This window comes from Seriola lalandi, unplaced genomic scaffold (genome assembly GCF_002814215.2).
Source record: "Seriola lalandi dorsalis isolate HSWRI2012SDOR001 ecotype SW California unplaced genomic scaffold, Sedor1 jcf7180002054582, whole genome shotgun sequence".
NCBI lineage: Eukaryota > Metazoa > Chordata > Actinopteri > Carangiformes > Carangidae > Seriola > Seriola lalandi.
In genome coordinates, this window is record NW_019525135.1 from 1423714 (window position 1) to 1442375 (window position 18662).

Sequence of the window (18662 nt, forward strand, 5' to 3'; positions counted from 1 at the left end):
TACGCAAGAGGGCTCCAGAACAGGCGTTTTAGATGGCCTTCACTGAAATTGAAATTTAGAAGCTATATAACCTGACTTAAACTCAAATTGACCTTGTTTGATTAGGGTATTCTCTTTTTTCTATAAACGAAAGGCATAAGCTACATTTTTTATCTTGACTATACAGCAGGATGAAAGAAAACACACAAAACCATACAAGCACAAGTCATTAACCTAAATTTAGTGAAGATGCCACTGTAATGAGACAAAGAACAATGTCTGATTTTTTCATAATTACTAGTTAGGAGAGAGGGAGGTGGGCAAATGTCTCTAAGCTCTCCAGTGTCTGCTCTTCCAAAAAACTTACTGATGACTGACAAGTCCACACAGTGACAGAGGAGCAACAAACTACAGACCAGCTACTGGTATGTTGTGTGGTCGAGAAAGATTAACTTAATAATCTGAATTTTAGGGTGGAAATGTATCTGTGCCTTTTTTGCACCTGTGGGTGGACAGGTGTATGTTTTCATCTTGATGATTAAATTTCTCCTCCTTGCTGACTGCTGCTTTGTTCTGGTGATTTGTGTTAATTACTGAAAATTATTTTCGCACTCCTTCCCTCATAGCTGACTGGGAGAGAGTGACAGGTGTGAGTGGCCATAGCAGTTATGTGATTTGAAGTGTATCGGCAAAGCTCTTAAATGTGTTTCATTAGAGCTCACACACTTCTCCAAAATGAGGGTCATGCTCTGAAAACAGATGTAAAAAAATAAAAAAAAATTAAAAAAAGACTGACAGGCCTGTTTCTTTTAAATAATATGAATTATAAAAACAAGTAAAATTCCACTGGTACAGATTGTAAATATAAATGAAATACAAATAAAACACATTATGAGAGCCTTTCTTTGTCTACATGTATGTTTGCGCATGAGTGACACTTTAACTTGACAAGAAACCTCATTTAAACAATAAAATAATGAATTAATAAAACAATTTAAAGAGAAAAGTTATGTTAGCAGGTTTAATAATAATATGCCTAATGTGACGAGAATAGACAACTGGATTAATGTCACTTCCAAAACAAAAGTATTTAAAAAGTGGTTGGTGCTATTCTACATTATTCCTGACAGCAAATCCTATGTAAAGATCAAAACTGTCCATCTCAGTACTTTCTGACTTTCTTACACTGTGTGTTGCTTTCAGGTCATTGGTTCCTACTGAAAATATAAATCCTAAAAGACTGCTCACAAATACATAGTTTCGTTTTCATAAAAGGTGAAATCTCTGTAGTTCTGTAGTGAAGCGCTGTAGTTTTTTTTTGTTTGTTTGTTTGTTTTTGTTTTAGCAAATATTACTCAAACAGTAGTAAATGGATTTGCAAGGGACTATTTTCAGCTGTGGATAAATACACATTTGGTATGCTAATGAGTATTTTTGGTTAGGATAGTGCATATCAGATTGACTCTAAATAAACTATGCTGCCCGTGTTCAGTGTAATGAAGGAACATGTCAGTGTAATAGTTGCCTCACAGTGAGGTTCCAGTGTTATTTTCCTATGGTATACACAGAGTACAGAGATCTAAATGTACCAAGTATTTTGATAATTTCCTTTCAAGCCACAGAGTGCAGGTCATGCTAACATGATATGCCAGTACGGAGTGCACGTAGAACAGTGTGCATCACTATGCTCACAAAATATTCGGTTGTAGGCTACATAAAGCTGAATTTAACTTCCTGTGATAATTGTGTTGTTGCTTCGTGTGAATTTTTACAGTAAATTAACAAAACTCTTCCAACTCGTAGAACAGAAATGAAAAAAAGAATAACCCGGAGGCAATTAAATCAAAATGCAAAACAATTATTAACGCTAACGAACTTGCGTAACTGAACCATACTTCAGCAGGAATAAGGATCAATAAGAAGCTAACGAACACTGAGTCTACCGTCTGACTCTGGCACCTGAATGAATCTGTCAGGCCCTCTACTTCTTCTGCTTCTGCCACCACTCCCTCCAAGCTGGCAGCCACTCTCCCCATCGCTTTCCCTCTATCTCTTTGCCCCTGTCAGTCATGTGTTTAATTGCAAGAGGAGAGACAGGTGTGCAAGAGGTCAGGCGCTGATCATCATCATCATCATCATCATCATCATCATCATCATCATCATCATCATCATCATCATCCTGCTCTGCTATAAATACCTAGACTCTTCTGCCTGGCTTCCCTCCTCTGCAAGACCCCAGCCTGCTCCATTCAACTCGCAGCACCGGTCCCAGTCCTCACACCTCTCTACCTGTCCCTGTCTCAGCATTCCCAGACTAAACTTAACAGAATTTGCGCCGAAGCTCCGAATCGGTCTCCTCAGCATTTTTCGGTGCACATGCTGCAGTTCAGCAGCAGCAGCCGAGCTGAGTTGTTTAAGTGGGGTTGTAGCACTGAACGCTCTCCCCAGTGAGCGCATATACAGTAAGCCCCGAGGAGAAAACATCAGTCAATCACCACCTGCACTGTTTTGCAAAATTTTGTCACAAAGTACTTTAAGTGGGTTTTCAACACAATCTAAGAGTTGCAATGCTTTCATTAATAGGGCTAATAGTGTGTTAACATGTAAAATATGAAAATGCAGAGCTTTTCTTCATGTCAGACTTTAGACTGCAGGCATACAGTTATTTCCTGGAGGCAACACCGTTGTGAACTTAATTTGTATTGAACTTGCAAAAATACCACTAGAAATTTGTTGGTTCATTTTGGAGTAGTGGAGGTCTATGGCACAGGAGTACTTTATATCAGGCTTTGACAACACAGTCGATATTTGATTTTGGTCTTTTCATTTGATTCATTGACAATAAAAATGTATATCATCAGGCTTATCCTTCAACAAATACAACAATTTTTTTTTGGGAGGGGGGGGGGTTTGTGGGCAGCTGGAGCCAATCCTAGCTGACATTGGGTGAGGGCAGGGTACATTCTGGACAGGTCGCCAGTCTATCACAGGACTAACGTATAGAGAAAAACAACCATTCACACATACAGGCAATTGAGAGTCACCAATTAACCTGACCTGCATGTCTTTTGGACTGTAGGAGGAAGCCAGAGTTCCCGGAAGAAACCCACGGAAAAAGGCCCCAGCTGATTCAAACCGAGGCGACAGTGATAACAACTGCACCACCGAGCACTAACCATATTACATTTACTATAGTTTAATATTATCAGGGACGTTTATTTGAACAAAACTGTTTAATGTTGTTTCATTTACAGATGGCTGCGGTGAATTGATCCACGGGGAGGCATTTCTCACAATCACAGTTTGGGGTTATTCTTTGGGGGAAGCTGTGTCTCCAAGAAACAACTTTTAATAACAAGGACGTCCCACTTATGGGAAATCGCCACTCTTTGATTTTTGTTCCTTCCAGCAGTTTGCTTTTATCTGCTGTGTAACATTTCCAATAACAAACACACTAATTAGCCACTCTAACCTCAGCCTACAGAGGAAGAACAAAGCCTTTGTGGTTGCTGTGTCTTGGCCCCAGAGTGTTCGCACAGGTCAGTTCACATAACCTTGTTTTTTGCGCAGAGGAATTGGGTAGCAATGTTTTTCTTTCTCTCATAATGTGGTTGCTGCTCGGAGCGGTTATCTGTGTTTGTGTCTGTACTTAGCATTTTGTCATGAAATGTAGATTGGAAATCAGCTGTCACTGAGAGTCGGTTTTTCCATTTCAATATCCATACATCTTGGGCTGAAGACAAAATGCATGTAATGAGGGTTTCTCTTTGTTGTCAAACACCACTGTCCTCTTAACTTACATTCAGCTCATTTATTTCAGACCTGTGCTCCCTAGCAGAATAAGGTTGAAGAGATGAAGAATATAAGTCTCCCATACAGGAGAAAGAGGACAAGAGGAGTTCCCTGTTGGATTCTTACATACTCTGTGGGGCTAACTGACTCCATCTGCTTCATAAGTCATGACAGGTAATTGAAAATGCAGCAACATGCCTCTTATCTGCAGGTACTTCACTGTGTGTGTGTGCGTGTGCGTGCGTGTATGCGTGCGTGCCCATGCTTTTATAATTTTTCAGTGTTATACTTAAGTGGTAAAGACAAATCAGCCAAAGTGTAACTAAAAATAGCTCAGGCCATTCATTGAAATTCCACATGGCACAATTCCAAGCTTAATGGACATGTAGAACAGAAATATCTCTACCAAGACTCCATTTCATTTCTGCATCAGAAACAATAATGAAACAGCACTTTGTATAATTAGCTGTCCTCAGTCAGAGAACAGAGAGATACAGCCAAAGAAATAAATAATAAAATGGCCAACTGAAACAATAAACTTTCAATTTCCTCAGTACTTTTGTTGAATAATGAGATGCTGTTTCAAATGAGAAAAAAACATTTGGCAGACTTGTGATTGTAGCTGAACTGTGATTGAATCTTTTGTCAAAGAGCAAGAAGAGACTGTGTTGGACTATATGAGATGGAAGAAAAACAAGAGTTTGCTCAAAGTGGTGGTTTGTGGCAGTAAATACACAAATCCATGAAATTGTTTTTTTTTTAGAAAACACAGAAGTCAGTTCACACACAGCTCTCTGTGACAAGATGTAGGAACACGAGCACTCAGGAAAATTGGAAAATGAATTTGCAGAGTGAGTGTGACAGAGAGAAAAAGTGACATTGTTTGACAGTAACATATTGGTTTGATGTTCAGTCCATTTTTCTTTTTCTTCTCTTTTCTATTTTCCTTCATTCCATGTGACTTGTAGTAGGTAAAAAAAAAGTTACATGCGTTGTTGTAAAGGGCCATCGAGCTTTCCTTTTGCACAACAAAAGTGACATTTTGACTTGTGTTGTTTGTAAGTTCTCTTTCAGTCAGGCCATCGAGGAAGATATTGCTTGTGCTATGAGCATACAGGAACAACCGTCCCAAAAGGTTTGTAAGGTAAAGCCCTGTTCACACTGGAAAGTTCCACAACAATGTGCGTTCACACATCCATATTAAATAGATGGCCCTAGAAGATTTCTGACATTACTTTCACAAATATTGTAATGAGCAGGCTTATTCTACATTATCATTATATGGGATAAATTATATAGAAATGGGACAGATTCCATTGTTTAAAACTAGTGAGCATTCACGCTACCGGACAACGATCATGCAGAGCTTGTGTGAAGGTAAAAAAATACTGAGAGTTGGCAATTTTTCATTATATCTATTAAGTTTAGGTATAACTAGCTTTAACAACAAACTTCGGTTAACATGAAACATCCATGTTTGTTTAGAGCTTGTAGAAAAATGAATGTCAAAACAATCTGCTAGCTAGCTAGGGAACATGTTTGTACTTGCAAGTCACAATAGTTCTCCAAGCAGGCCATCAACTCCTGTATCTCATAGCTGACTACAGATCATTCCTCTTTATATTAAACAGTTTATCCACGGACAAAGCAGAGCTATATAAAAATGGATGGTGCAACACACCTGATAAGTTATGAGGGCTTTCAGTTCCCTTAAACATTAGCATGTTCTTGCTATTGGCGCAAACGTGTGCATCAAACTTCAGTGTTGTTCAGTGTTGAAGATAGATTCTCAGGGATTTACTCCATACCAGCAAGTAAATCTGCTGATTTTGGCGATTGCTCTAAAATTGAATTCCACTGAAAGATTTTGCCGGTGTGTGCTGCTGGTGTGATCAATCAGGTCTTACTAGCAGTGGTAGTACTAGTAGTAGTACTGGCTGTTGCTCTGACCTTGATGGTGACATTGACAGTGAGTCTAGCAGATCTAGCAAACGTTTAAATCTGTGCGGATTTTGTTGATGTTTCATTCTTAATTTAATGCTTATCAGCACTTGTTATTCAGACGATTCTTAAAGTCTTTTCAAAAGAAATTTCCATGGTAATTATTTTCTTTTCCTCTCTTATTGTTTCATACTGTGAAGCCCTCTGTTATTGTTACTGGGACATCACAATAAACTGTACAGTCATCCAGTGGATATCACTTGTCCCAAGGTGTGCCTGCTGCTTCAGGTAAAGTTTAAATAAATGATGTGAAGGTATTGATTGATATTCCATGAACTTCTCTGCTGCAGGGGCAGAGGACACTTCAGCCTCACCACCATGCCAATGAAGAATAAAAAACACAATGAAATTCTGTCTTTTTTTTCTCTTGTTTTATACCAGAAATAAATACTTTTTACTTACAGACATTACTTATGTGTAATGAAATTTTAAATCAATATTAATATATGTATTTGTATGCTGTGATATCAAAAAATTAAATTCAAGGGGATTTATCCTAGTTGAAGAAGCTCTCCATACTATGTATGTTAGTACAGTTTAGTATGAGAGAGTTTATGCTATTCTACTATGCTATAAGGTATGTTTCACATCATGTCACAATCACATTGTTATATAAATAAAAAACACACAAAATGGCATAAGCAGCATAAATCCTACAAGTTTGATGCAATTCAAATAAACAATACTTAAACACAACTTGCTACATTTGCACCTCCACATTTGCTGTAGTGCTGCTGCTGAGGATCACAGTGTGGACTAAGTTCCAGTTTTCAGCTTTGACCACAAACAATAAAAAGTTCAGCAGTAATCCATTAAGTTTAATCTGTTGTTGATGGGTTTTGTTAATGAAATATAGGCTATGGTTGTCCCAGCAAACTTATGGCTGTTTTGATGTGCCATCCCCTGTCATCTTCCCTGTGTGTGCACAATATCAGCTCCTGCTTCATTCTTACAAATACAAATTGTTACCATCTTTTTTCTATTTTTTCATATATCTGAAAAGTCCATTTAATTATCTTCAGACCAACAAAAACAGTCTTTGTGTTTTCATGTCCATTCCTTTTCAGCAGTCATGAAGTCATAGTGCTTTTAGTGATTTTTATGCAGTTACTAATTTGGAAGCTGTCAAAAAAACAAAATGTGTATCCTCTTTTACTGAGGTGAGCACCTGCAGAGGAAAAATAAAACCACCCACAATGTCATTGACGCAAAACTGCAAAGTTTGCTGAAATAATGAAAAATAATGAATAAATAGCTCAACAGTGTTACAGAGGAGAGGTGGACAAATGATGCTGGTCCAGTGTGTTGTCTTTAGGTATGCCTTTTAATGGTTAGAGAGGAACAGACTGATGTGAATGAACGAATGAACAAATGAATGAATGAATGAATATGTGATTGTGATATATCTGGATGCACTTGTGACTTTCACAAGATCTTTCTTTCCTGCTGAATTACAAAAAAGTGTAGACGAGGTCAAAACCTAGAATGTGGCTGGACCGCTTATGGTCAATGTGTGAAATTGAAGATGTAGTTGAAAATTGTTGTGGATGTATGTAAACAGCTGACATTATCATGTCGTATTTGCATTATGCCTAGTCAGCCATTTTAGCCATTTATCTGTTTGCTCTTCTCTTCTCTCCTCACATATACACTATTTTAATACAGCCCAATTTCCAATAAAGATACTCTCATTTACATGTTGTGAATGTACGTGCTGCAGGTAACATATTGTCTCATTTCCGGTTTCTAGTGTTTCTGTTCTTTACATGCTATTCAGATCAGCTAGTTTCTTTAGCTTAGCAGTTGCTCTCTCTGCTCTGTGTGTCTAACATTTTGTTATTCCTCTGCCTCATTTAGTAATAATGAGATGAAAGTAGTTTATTTGCCGTAATGGGGTGAGGCTCAGTGAAGCGCTACTCCGTTTCCCTGTTGCTCCCAAGCACCGGGGAAACCTGGGCAGCGAGGTGACTGCCTATAAAAAGAGGTGTAGCCCTAAGCCATAGTTGGCAGTCCAGCAATATACTAGGTTTATAACCAGTCTTGTTTGAAAAAAAAACTCTACATCTAGCAACAAATGCGCTAAGTTGGCAACACTGCAAGCTGTAAACAGCCCCTAATGGAGCCTGTCTGTGCCAATTCATGTCGAAAGAGCAACAGCAAGTGGGGAAACTCAAACTCAGTCACGTGGCATTAGGCTGACCAATGATGGAAATATGATTACTCAACTATGATCACTCAGTCTCTCAGACACTAGTCAGCCAAAAAGTTGTAAGGCAAGTGATTTAATAGAAATTATAAATACAAGTGGGTATTGCATCTTAAAAACCACTTTGCCTTTCTTTTTAAAATTGTTATAACCTTTATGATTTTGACACCTTATTAAATATATTATTATATTATTATTTTAACCCTCTCTTCTCAGATTTGTTCCCATCTTTCTGCTTTGTTCCTCCTGTAAAGAAATTTCTGTTTTTTATCCAAAGCAGCTTTTCTATTGAAAAGTACTATATGAGTAAATAAAGTTTAAAATAATGCGTTACAAAATTAGAAATTATCTCAATCAAGGCTATCTCGAAGAACTGCATACTGTTTGATGCACACAGGCCTTTTGGGCAGGTTTCAGTATTTTTTTTCTATTTTCACTGTTTCTTGTGATTGTGTGATTTTTTGTGATCTGTGGTTGTATTCAATTTCCCTGCATGACCCCCACTTCCGAGAGGCCATTACAAACAAGGGTCTGCTATATCACTCTTTAATTAGAGCATTTGTCATATTGGCAGACGATGTGTTCTTTATTATACAAGTTCACTTCAGCCTGTGTGTGTGAGCCATATGTGTGAGTATTATGATCTGCTGCCAGCAGTGAGATTAGTGCTATGCAGAAGAGGATACGGTTCAGATAAGGTCCACAGCAGCGGGTGAGCTCCAGCCTCAGGAAGCTCTGCTGAGAGTCAGTAGCTTGCCACAGAGAATGGATTCATGTTGAGTTCCATCATCTCAGATAAATGCACTCTGAGAGTTCAGACAGACTGAGGAAAAGATTTGTCTGAGATACTGTCACATTAAAGGTCATAACTGTCAGTAAATCCAAGAGCCATTTGTTTGCAAATAAAAGTAGATTCAGGTGACTCTGAGGTGATGGATGTGCCTGGAGCATTGTTTCCAATGCCCAGTGCCTGTTCCAGGGTCCATGCCAGTTCACCTGTCCGTCCTCACAGATGTTGTACAATTGAAAATGTCACAATGAATCTAACAGAGCTGCAAATCTCTGATCAGTCCGTGCCTGCTTTAGGCCCCTGACTTGGGAACTGTATCACACAACCCAGATATTATATACAGTATACAGCACGGGCACAATAATGAATAATGGTAGATAACAAAAAACCTAGCCTGTGATGATTTGAATTGTTTAGGAGATGCTTTTTCTCCAGTTCAACATCTGGCACTGGGCTAAACACACAAGCCGGTGAGGCAATTCAGCTGATTCATCCGTAGTTAGTGTGAACATGTGAAGCATGAAACAACCTCCCTATGTGCTTCATTTAGTCACTGCGGGAGAATGTGTTTAAGTCCACATGTTCTGTTTATGTTCCCCTTTTCCTTTTTGCAGACATAGATTACAAGAGAAACATAAAGCCTGAATAATAGTGAATAGTGAATAAAGTTTTTCTTCATCCAACTACACAAGCAAGGTAATCTAAGATACAGCTCTTGCCAAGTCCTGGACGGACCAGCAGGCAGACAAACAGGCCAGGCAGACACCAAGAAAAACATGCCTTAAAGGGCTCAGCATGTCACCCCTTACCTCTCATGTGTTGTCCAACAGCCAAATCTGAGTTTTAACATTAGCTTAGAACTGTTATTATTAAGACCTCATTCATCTGGATAAATTTGTCTGAGCCTGGCTTTCACTCATTTTACAGAGCAGAGATACAGACTGTAGCAACATAATAAAAGATAGAAAAAAAATAGCTACACTCCTTAAATCTTGATTATTGATTTAAAGTAGGATGTAGTGGAATTTTGAATAACATCATTCATGCTTTTCTAATCCAGTCTCAAGTCTGACAGCTTAATCTAAATGTTTTTTTTTTGTTTTTTTGCATTTGCAGTTTTACTTGAACAGTTTTCAACACAAATAATCTTACTTACACTTCAATAATATGTTGGACAGTAATGGTACATGTGTTTGGCTCCACAGTGTGAGGTAGAAGATCTTTTTCCTTCCCAGTAACAGTCTGAGACTATACTCTGGGAATAAACTTCAGAGTTTGCTCCCTGCTTCCCTGCAATGATCCTGCAGCTGAAGAGGTGACATAAATGTGTTCATAAACAAAACAAACAACGAAAAAAAAAAAAAAAGGGGGTGGGGGGGGGGGGGGGGGGGGGCAGTGACCTCCAGGATTGGGAGGTGGTAGGAGCACTGGGACTCAGCATCATCCTGTTCCACTCAAAACATGTAAAAGAGATTAATCCCTTGGCTGCCCTCTCCTTCAGCTGTGGGAAAATTCTTTAGATGTCATTAGGGGGAAGCTTCCTCCTTCCGGCCATCCACAAAAAGTGTCAGGAAACTTCTGTAGAATCCCTAAAAAAAAAAAGTTTTAGCCTCAGAGTGGCAGGTTAAGGGAAGTGGTGCCAAACAAGAAAATATCTTAGTGACCATTTCTTAGTCTTTACCCAACCAGTTTAAAAATGGCAATAAACATATTACATACTACAATCACCCAGCATCTCTTTGATGGGAGTGTTCTGCTGTGTGTCAATCTTCATTCCTGCATTTTTCTTATTTTTCTTAAGGGAAGCCAATGTGACAAAATATGTTACAGGCAGTGATATCAATAAATATAGTATCCATTGAAATACATGTTTTTCATCTAATTCGATTAATAAGATTAATAAAAAAAAATTAAAAGGAGCATTTTATGCATCTGGACAATGGACCAGTGCTGTCGCTTTTTTGTGTTCGTTTTTTGGTGTGAGGGCACTCACATTTACCATATCAGAATTTCTACCTTGCCCTTTTTTTTGGATCACGACTTCTGCAAGCTCAATACTCTAAACTCCCTCATCTGGTTGGAGCAAAAACAAACATCTGATTAATGAAAAATTGACAAGTGTGTGCTAAGATTTCTCAGTAACATCTATGGGACACCATATTGACTGACCGCAGACGAAAATCCATACACCCCTGTTGTGGTGTAGCACTTAGCAGCAAAATCAAATGTGAGGTTTCAACATTCACTGTGAATGATGCAATGCATTTTTAATGTATAGAAGATATAAAAATTAATAATGGAACAAAGCAAAATAGCAAGAGTGTCCTAAAACAAGCACAAATCGTCTTGTAGTTTGTATGGACCTTTAGCCTGTTGTATATCAATGTAAACATCTTACATTCATTAAACCACTCACTAAAATAGAGAGTGTCATTCTGAGGAATACTTTCACAACTGTTCCACTTACATTTAAAGAGTTAAAGGAGCCAGAATGACAGAAGGTTTGACAAGTTACAACTCAGTAAAATGAATAAAAAGTCACTGGATTTAATTGTTGCAATAATGGGTCTCATGGTACAGTCCAAGTTATATAATGTATAAATTTAGCAGATCTTCAGCAGAGCCCCAGTGTCAAGAGAACAAAGTCTGATTAGCAATACTTAAAAAAAAAAGAAAAAAAAAAAGAATAAAACGTAGAAAACAAAAACTAAGTGAACAAGAAAAGCTAATTGCAGTTCCACCCCATATACAGTCATTTCAGGCTCCAGGTTTTTGTACCTACAGCACCGCTGTTACTGGACCACCCAACCAGCTTTTCCTAAATAAGAGAGAACAAACACATTTTTAGATTATAAAACATACAACCTATAGGCATAAGCGCTTTTTCCTGCTGAGCTTGCTGTTAAGCACACACTAAATGTACGTAATGCTGCTACTGCTCATGGCAGCAGTATTGAATTCCCCTTATGGTGGAGTCACACCCGAATTCACAGCCCATTCATTTCAATGAGGAAGGTGACAAGATGCATTTGCTTTCCATTGTTGTAAATAGTCCCCGCCTCATTGGTCTCCCATGAAGTTCCATCTGGATGAACTTTGACCCTTGAAATGCTGAGTCTCACCACGGCCCAGCAAATGTAAGAAAGAGAGCGGGAATGACTTCTTGTTTAGTTTAAGCTGTAATGATAGATTCTATTTATCCTTGTTTGTACACTGTAACTGGAGGATGAGGGAACACAAGCAGCAGAATCAGAAGGATGCTTCCTGCCTGGCAGTGAGTGCAAAGTCAGAGATAGAGAAAAAGACAATAAAGTGTTATAAAAATAAAAAAAGACAATATTTTAATTTTTTTCATGTTCTTGCAGAAATTCCCATCTCAGCTGTTTTTTGCCAGTGCATGCAAGTAGTTTTTGTCCTGCCAATACTGGTCTCACCACAGCACTGCCTTTAAAAGAACAAAAAAGAGGTTTGGTACGTCATGCCATGCTGAAGAAAATTTCCTGTACAGGAAAGCAGCTATTACAATCATACACTGTAGTCAACTCTGACTGGAGAAACAAGATGATGATTAACACTCGTGCTCACTCACACATTTTACAGGAACTGGGGAAGTAAGAGATGTTGCTAAGGTGTTTTAGCTTGATACACTACCTTTGAAACTGAAAAAAAAATTGCAGGAGAAACATTGCTGTTAAAATTTTAAAAAGGGAATCAAACACCTTTTCTTTTTGCAGTCTGCCTTTTAAAGATGAGGTGAAGGGTCGAGAGGGCTACAGATGATATCTTTGTTTTTGCTCATAGTCATCATACCACAAGTTACAACCAGCAGTAAGCGATTACGAACAAATGGTCAAGCAAATTCAATTCCATTCCAAAATTCAATAATCATGTTTTAATGCCAAATAAGGTTGTAATTTCTATCTTGTTTTCACTGTCTTATTGCTCAGCTGCATGGCACAGAAATGTCCAGCCATAAAATTTGCTGAGGTATAAGTTTTCAAGAGAGAGAGACACCTCCTTTGCCTCTTTCCATGATATTCCATACATCTGTGGCTTGTGATTTCCATCCTGTACAAATGTTTGGATAAGGCTATGCTTTGAAAGCAAACTTAGATCCTGAAATTAGTTAATAATGAGTTCATCACACGGTCCATATTGTAGCTGCGTGCACGTATGCTGAGCTGCCATAGGAGTTAACACAGAGCGGACCATTAGGCCTAATCTGATTACAGCACATCACCAAGGCAACCAAGTGCTGTTGTGGTCTGGTCCTGCCAAGACCCTCTGCAATACTAAAGAGCACAGACACAGGTCACTTGACTTGGCCAACCTTGAGAGGTTTCAGATGGCCATAATTTTCCATAATCTTAGCAAAATATGGTGAAAAAATGAGCCAGGATACACAAGAGAGAAACTAAATTGTAATGTAACAGCAAGTCCTCTGCTCAGGGTTTTTTTTTTTTTTTAATTGCTAGGCAGCAATCGTGAGGTTATTCCTGGAACCAGTCCCCCTGAACAAAAGCAGTGCCTCAAAATAAAAGCCAAAATGCTTCTGTTGGAAGATGGTGAAATATGCCACAGGCAATTAAGCTAAGAACTATCATTTCAGTTAAATTTTCATGTCCTAAGTCAAACTAATGACCTGCCCCTTTTCCACTTGCTAAAAATGTATCCTGTTAAGAAATTAATTCTCATTTGTTGTATTTAGTTGTACTGTAGCAATTTATTCATCCCAGTTGGAAATTGTGTTGTATGGACAGCAAGGTCACAAAAACAAGATAACAAGTGTTATACTATACGGTATCCTCAAATAAATGGGACAGTAGCCATTAATGTCTTTACCAAACCTTGTGAAGCTCGGGTGTTTTCTGTGTTTGTGATGAAAAAGCGTTGAGTCATTGGAGATAAACATTGGCATGGTACATTTTTACTGATTTCAAGGTCTAAAATTAATATAAACACCACAAAACCTCATAAGACGGAGACATCTGTTAATTTGGATCCTCTGATAGTGAAACTTTCTTGTTAAAGTACAATAAATTCAGTTTACACATTACTGTGTGTCAAATATGCATAAAAGGTTTAAATGTTGGCAGTGCAAATTATAATTAATTTGATATTTGCAGGGCCAGCCAGCGGCTCAGGTGAATTAGAATGAACATACTGTTCAGAGCCTTTTTATTATTATTATTTAAATACCAGCAGTTATATTGATGAAACTGTTTCATAAGCCATGTTTAGAAGTCAAACTGAAAACAAGCCTCATTAAATACATTAGAAAACAAAACAACCACTACCAGAGGTTGTTGTGGTGCATTTTGCTCTGTGTAAAATCACTGTGAAAGTTTATAGTTGGCAATCAAATAAGTGTCAAGAAGTAGCGGCTCCTAGGATGGGAGTAGAATTACATTTGCATCAACGTCAAAAAGAAATGAAACCCATTTATGAATTCTATTTTATTTTTCTGTGTATATGACTATATTCCGCTGCACTTGTGACACTGACCACATTCACGACATTTGTGTTTTGTCCTGCAGGACTCATGGTAATTTGCTCCCTTTGCAGCTCCCTGCATTGAGAAAATGCAATAACCGTGAAATTAAACTATTTTTTATTTGCTGGGAACCCCCTGGGACCCTGTCTGGGACTCGCACTTGACAATTTGCAATATGAGAATCCTGGTGGGCAGTGAGCTTGCCAGACAACATCAGGAGGGGACTCGTCAGGGCAGATCCAGTTTCATATGCTATTCATTAAACTGCAGAATTTGAATAGTTTGAAATTAGTTTAAATGGTGTTCCATGTCAGTATAACTATAATCAATTTTAATTAGCATCTGTGAAGTTTTCCATCTATTAAAGTATATTTATGTTTGCTTATATTTGCATATATATTAGTTTGTGAACATGATATATAAGTATTTATGCACTGTATGTATAGTTTCCTATGGTATAGGTTTCTCTCTAACTTTCTAAAATAAAGAAGAAGGATCTAAACCATCAAGTATCATGTCACTTAAATTTTGCAGTATTTCATATCTTATGTAAATATTACACTTTCTACAGTATTTAATATAAAAAACCACAAACAATGCTCTGTTGCTTAACAAAGTGTTTTTGCCAACCACAGCACTTTTTTAGCTTGCTCATGCTATGTCAGGTATTTACTGTTGTTTTAAGAAATTAAATCTCAGCCATGTCTGCGGAGAAAAAGCAAGTGAGCAATTATATGTCTGTTTGAATAGTTCTTAAGGGCCTGCTACCGATATGAGGACTTTCTGCTACAGCGGAGGGAGGCAAAGTGATAACCTTTCCCTTGAAAAGAAGTCAGGGTTATAAGTGATGCAAAACATTATACAAACGCTCAAGCTTGTATTAGTTGATTCTTATTATGCTAAGTCATTTAACTTGAGGATTACAGGTGCTTTCCTCTATGGGCTGCAGAATGTAATTTAGCAGGAGAAAAGATAAAATGTGAATGATACAAATACCTTTTTGCCGAACAGGAAACCTGAAGAGCCTATTAAGACATTGAATCCTCGATGAGGTGAATAGTCATTACAAGTCGACTCAGTGATAAATACCTGCTTTGCTGCTATGCACAAGACTGTGTGGAGCAAGTGTGAGGCAGATTTATGAGTTCGACCTCTTTGCAAATCCTTGCTTCAGTACAGTTTAGTATTACTTTGTGGTGCAAGACGATGGTTATTAAACTGTGAATTATTAAAAGCACTCTCTGATGATAAAGAGGCGACAGGAAAGCTGTTCCTGGAATCATTTTCTTTTCAAGTTCCCGCCCTCAATGCACAGTAGTATTCTCTGATTAACACGGTTTTACTTACTGTTATATATCTGCATGTTCTCACTTTGTAGATTATCCGTGGAGGTACTCTCGCACAGTATATGCGCATGTTTGAAATGGTGAGTCTGTGTTATAGCCTTGTTGCAGAAGAGGACATGTCTCCAGGCAGTCAGTCACTGTCACAGATAAACCTAACATCATGATATGTCCTGAGGAACATATTTGTGTAAACAGTATCAATCCACTCACTCTGGGAAGGACAAACACAGAAAGACAGAAAACTCTCTGCTTTTCAAAACCAATTTGCAGATGCATTTTCTACATTGTTACGGGTCTTCAGCAAATGCTCAACTGATTGATTAGTTAAAAGCAATGCTTTGATCCGACTTGGAGTTCAGGTAGAGGATGCTTTTTTTTTAAGGGTCAGATGAAAGATGAAATCTTCCATCATGCTAATTAGTTTCACAAGCACGCAGATAAAAATGTTATTGTCCATATGATGCTTCTCAACACAAACATGCAGACCTAATTTTAAACATCTGGATCATATCACAATGGATCATTCCAAAACATTTTCCGCTCAGCTTTTGATGAGTGGCTTTGTTCCTCATGCATGAAATCAAATCAGTGATTAGTGTGACACTGAAGACAGAGTGTGTGCTTTCAGCTATTGCACCTGGCTATAAATCAATGCTGATTATTTTTCCAAAATGCTAAAATGAAACAAAAAGATGTTTTGCTACTATTGCAAATGAAACATTGCTTACTTTGGAAAAACATTGTGTTACCCAGTGATATCTGGAAGGTTTACCCAGAAACAGAGTAGAATTTAGCCTTAGTTGCATGTTTTTGGGGGTCTTCATGTTCTTATGCTGGAATATGAGGGACATATTATTTGTTGATAGATCATAATCTCTGGCATTTCAAAGTCATTGATTTTTTATAACAAGAATCATTATATATATCTTTACCTTTGCAGGCAGCACATATTTCTCCATGCAGGAACAGGATCTCTTCAGAACACTAAACACAATTCAGGCAACACTCAGCGCAAACCAAAGCGTCAGCCAGCCATCTCGATCATTACTGCCATTATTCCTATCACAGTCTGCTGCCCAGTTGCTGCACAGGGCAGCATTTCAATAAGGATTGTACTGCTGTGTTCAGCAGCTCTAGTGGCTATTTTTGCCTTGTGGAAGGTATCTAGCCAGACGGTGGCAGATAGTGAGTGGCATTTTCGCAGACATGAGTTATGTAAGAGTGAGCACGACCTGACTGTAAAAGCAGGGCCATGCGTCATTGTGTATGTCAGGGTGGAGGTCGACATCTGAGGCGTCTGCACCTGACTGATGATGGGGTCTGGATGGCAGCGAGATGGAGGTGGATGAAAGGAAGATGGACGTGTCTTGAGGGAGAGGTGAAGGCTCTGAATGGGAGGTTATAACAGTGTCAGATGAGTAGACTCATTAAGGGAGAATGAAAAGGAGAAGTTGTTTTGATCACTATGTAGCCATCATCTGAGCTGAAACAAGGGCCTTCCTGTCAGCGTATTATGTTGTGTCCTGTGTAAGAGGAACTCTAACAGCACTGTTATTCAGCACCTCTGTACTCCACAAAATACTTTTGTTGTGTACATGAGTATGTCCAATCCAGAATATAACTCACATTTTGTAGTATATTTATAGTTTTGTTTTCCTGAAATGCATTAAACGTTCAACTATGGTTCTATACTGAGTTCGCAGAGAGTAAGTAACTAATAAGTTTGTACTTTTTTGAGTATTTTAAATTGTAGAAAATTGCAGAAATATAGTGACAATTTGTTTCTTTTGCATCACGAATGTGTGCGTCACATCAATAACATTATAAACTGTATGTGCATCTACTGTTACGAACTCGTGCAACAACAAAGTTGCTTGTACTAGACTACTGAAAGTTCGTCGTTACAGGTAGCTGCACCTACCGCCATTGATAACTGATTTCATGCACCACCTCGGGGGCACGCAAAGTGACCCAAATCAAACATACCCACGATGTTGCGGTGACGTGCGTGGCCTGCAGGGACAGGTGCATGCTGGGGGTAATTAAAATAATACTCATGGTGGATTTCCTGTGCGGTGAACGCGGCCTTTCTGCTGGGGAGCGTTCATCTCGCCCTAAAGATGTTTAAACTGTGAGGAGCGCAGGAGGACGAGTGGACTGGCTTTTATGGACACTGAGAATAAAAGAGCAGAGATTGAAGTTTAACTTAAAGCAGTTTATGGAGGACTTCCTGCAGTGCGAGGCTCACGGAGTGACGTTCAGACAGGTGAGTACAACAACAAACTGATTGGACGACGAACTGTCTTGCTGAAAACGCTGATACCCGCTGTTGCCTAGTAACTTCGCGGCCTCTATTTGCTTTCATGTATTACTTTCGTGTATTTGTGGTCCTAGTTGCTGATGTGAAGTTTTTGTGTGGTCTTGGTGATGCTTGACCCTGCTGGTAAAGTGGCATCTTATTTAATTCATATATCTTAATATTGCTTGTTGCACCTGCCGCTGCGCTGATTGCTCTTTTTGTTGTTGTTGTTGTTGTTAATCGTCGGCCATTAAGTTTCAGTTGTCTGGGTTTTGTCCTCATTTCCGGTTAATCCTGTAGCTAGGTGGCTGTATACGTGTAGCTGATAATAAGTAGTAGACACAGGCTGCAAATATCCCTTTCTAGTTAAGTTTGGCGATGTTTTAATAGATCTATCAAATGACATTATTATCATCATTTCCCTCCTTAAAAATGCAATACATACAGAGAGTAGATTTTGACTGACCCAGTTTTTATTTTTATGTCTACATTTTTACACAAGGAATTTTATTTTTACTTCAGTGAAATGTTCTATAACTCTTTCCATCCGAGTGAGTGTGACAAGTTGTCAGGATTGCTACAAGTCTTCTGTCACCACAATATAACCTAATCTACAGATCTCCTCCTCCTCAATAACTCTTTAGAAAGTAGTGAAAACTTTCCACATCAGTCTGTTGATTATCCTGAGTAAGTAACATATAGATAATTTAAAAGAATGCTTGGTTTGCTGTTTTTTTTTTCTTCTCAATGCTGTG